Here is a 3,666-nt window from a genome sequence, read left to right on the forward strand (position 1 = left end):
AGAGCCAGCGGTCATCCTCGGGCTGAGTTGTGACTGCCATGGGGATGGACGCCCGGCCGGGGGAGGCTTCCAGCGGCCCTGACCCCAGCGGCAGAGATGCCCTTCCCTCAAAGGCAGCAGGCTTCTCTCCGGCTGGGCGCTGGGGGACAGTGCCCAGCTCCTGCCCCAGCCGACCTCCCAGGCCGTTGGGCCCCTCTGTCTTCTCTACCTCAACCTCTGTGGCTTAGACCGCCTCAGCACCAAAGATGACCCTTCCCCCTTGATCTTTCTCAGACCCTCACTTCCTTTCCTGCTCACCCTTCACAATCCCCTCTCCCTCTTCAGAAGGCCTTGTTGACCCCTCCCTGACCCCGGCTCTGCCCTCAGGGGCTGCTTTACCATAGTGGGAAGGACCCTCCCCCAGCCTGGCTGGCCAGGTTTGGGTCCTCAAGCCCTGGCCTTCCCACAGATGGGCTCAGAGTAGATCCGGGCCCCTGCCCTTTCCTGGAGCTCAGCCCAGGAACACACCCAGACCTTTTCTGGCCGTTTTGGTTCTGTCCTGAGTGGAGCAGCCCCGCACCCCCATTACCCGTGGGGACCGTGGTCTGAGCCCTCCACTGATGGCAGGTTCCTAGGACACCCTTCTACATGTCCCTCGTGTGTCTACACACGTGTCCCTCGTGTGTCTACACATGTGTCCCATGGAGGTGTCGGCTTCTGTCCTCTTGGCAGGGTCTCTTCTCTGTTGCTGCCCTCCCTTCCCCTGGGTGCACCCCCATTGCAGACCAAAATTTCCTTTCGGTCTGTCCCCCCCCCAGTGCCAGCCCCACTGTGCTCCCCAAATAACCCATTGTTGGCTTCTGCCCTCACCCGGCTACCCCCAGGGGGCAAAGTCCTGCTAGCAGAGGCTGGGCCAGCATGTGACCTTCCAGGTTCTCTGTCACCTGAGCAGAGGCTTCACAGAGCTGTGGTTAAGACCCAGCTTGTGCCTTCTCACAGCTGACTGGTCCTGAGCACTACCTCCCAGGTGTGGGCTGGAGCTTAGCACAAGTGCTTTGTGAGCTGCCCTGGTCCTTTGGATGTTCCAGGAGAAGGAATGCGGCTGTGCCCCAAATCCCTCAGGGGACTGGACATTCATGGGGCCTAGCAGGCAGTCATGAACTTGGATGGGGGGGACTGATTATCCCCATCAGCTTTGCCTTTGTGCCCTTGAGGAGGGCTGTGTGAGCCCAGGCAGGGCAGCAACGGCTGCTTCTGGATCTCCTGGTGTCCATTGAATCCTGGTGGACCTGGGCTCTGGACCCAGCAGGGGGCCGCCTTAGTGTTCCAGGAAGTCCCTGAATGAAAGAGCTTTCTTGCTGCTGTTACCCACTGAGGACCCAGTGGTGTCATGGAGACTAATTGAGAGAATCTGTCCTCTTGGGAGGGAGTTTGAGCAGGTGCATACTCAGGCCTGGGGGTCCCCAGGGCCTTGCCTTGGGGGCTCACCCTCCACTGAGACTTGGAGAGCAGAGGAGGATTTCCCATGATCAGACAGAGTGGGTTTTGGGGAGATTCTTTAGACCAGACCCGACGGGGAAGTTTCACAAGGCGTGACTGTTAAGTCCTGAATGGGGACTGAAAGAATAAAATGTAAAAGTGGTCAGCGTGCTTCTTGTATTACTGGGCACGGGGCTGAGTGCTGGGGGTGCCAAGAAAGGCACCCACAAGCAGGACAATTGGGGGATGATCTGGGGGAGGGAGGCTGAAAGGCTTGTGGAGGATGGGAATGTAGTTGGGACTTGAAGGTCAGTGGTCTGAGGGGAGGAGAGAGAGCATTCCAGGCACAGGGGTGATGGGAGAGAGTGTTAGGGGGCGGCCAGGAGGCTGAGGGTTTCCCAAGTGGAGTCGCTGCTGAGAGGGAGAGCAGGGTTCCGAGGAAGGGCTCGGATTGGATCTGGGGATTGGCCTCACTTTAGGCCACCATCATAGCTCCTGGTGTCACCCTGCCATCATGAAGGGACTTTCACCATGGGGTCCCACCCTGATGGGAACTGTCCCTCCCAAGATGCTTCCAGGAAAGCCTAGAAAGCCATACTTCACTGGCCCCCTCCTTTAAGGCCACCAGCTCCAAGGCACAGCTCCCTTCCCTTCCCCACCCCAGGGACCACGATCAAATCAGCCCTCCCTTGTTCCTGGGTGTCCTCTTCTGTGATCCCGCTCAGTTCCCCGGACCTCTGAGCACAGTCCCCTGTGCACTGGTTCCTCGTTGAGCGGCGCACCGTGTTGGGCCATAACCTTTCATTCACCTGCCCCCAGTACCCACCACTTCTAAATCTATGACCACCAACCTCCTGGCGCTGGTATTGTTGAAGAGGAGTCTGGATGGCCTGCCCGGGGCCACTGACCACAACCGTGCTGGGCTGAATGGGCAGCGGAGTCAGATGCCCTCAGAGGGCAGTGAGGACTCTATGCCAAGCGCCCAGCACTGTCCTTGCATGGGGAAATGCTTCAAACCCATTACAGCGTTCTGAAGTGGAGGGGGAAATCAGTGGGCATGTCCTAAGCTGTTTGGGCTTTTGGGAAGTGTGACAGTCTTAATGTGACTGGGCCGCCATGGCTTTTGGTCACAGGGAACAAGACGGGGAGCCGTGGGCACTTCTCAGGCCGGGCCTCGAGTGCTGGTGGTGAGGACAGATGGGCAGTGTGTGCCAGCGTGGGACATAGTGCAGGCCAGAGGTGGAGCCCTCCCAGACATCACGCTCTTTGTAGTGGGGAGGTATCAACCTGGGAACACAAGGTGGCAGACCCTGCCCTCACAGGAGCCAAAAATGGGCAGAATCCAATGAGGAGGAATTGAACAGGAAACCTGTTTGGGTTCGCAAAACTAACCGCAAGAATATAGACTAGGAGGCGCATGGAGACATTAGGTCCTTTGAAAAGGATCTGGGGGTCCCTGTGGACCATGTGCTTCATTTGACTTGAGTGTGATATGGGATTCAAGAAAGCTAAAAGACCCTTAGACTGCATTAATAAAGCAGTTCCCTAGGTTTAGAGTCCAATCCCTTCATTTTACAGATGAACGGTCAGGCCCAGAGGTTTGAACCCAAGAAAACTGTGGATTTGGAATAGGACCCAGTGGACTTGGGGAGGGGGAGTGAACCCTACTTGTCACAGAAATCAGAGCTGGGATGATCATTGCTTTCACCCTCTATGGGACACATGGTCGGAAGGCTCAGGACAGGCTATCTGGGTGTGGGAACCTCCTGGGGAAGGTGGTGCAGTCACAGCTATTGACAAGATGGCCCAGCTTGCAGATGCCCCTGGGAGCCCTCATCTGGGGGCAGGAGGGAGCCGAGTCACAGACCAGAGGGTGGGAAAGGGGACACTCCACCCAGGGAAGGGCCCTGAGCAGCCTCGGGAGCACAGACCCTCCCTGCACTCAAAGACTTCCCTGGTCACGGGGAGCTCACTAGCAGTGCGCGGTCAGTGAGTTTTTGTGTCTCTTTCTCCATTGGCCTAGTCTGTTATTTAAGGCATTATTATCTTTAGTATGTTGTGATAGCAATGGAATTTGAAGATCCCCTTATATTGGCAAGAAAACAGGTGCTTAGCGCCTTGTTTCAAGCTCATGCTTATGTCAAATCTTAAGATCCAGCATTTGTGAATCCCGCAGTGGGAGGAACTTCAGAACTTCTGGGAGTGAGC

Source organism: Petaurus breviceps, unplaced genomic scaffold (assembly GCF_028583685.1).
Source record: "Petaurus breviceps papuanus isolate PSGF00001 unplaced genomic scaffold, PetGlider_PUasm1.0 534, whole genome shotgun sequence".
Lineage (NCBI taxonomy): Eukaryota > Metazoa > Chordata > Mammalia > Diprotodontia > Petauridae > Petaurus > Petaurus breviceps.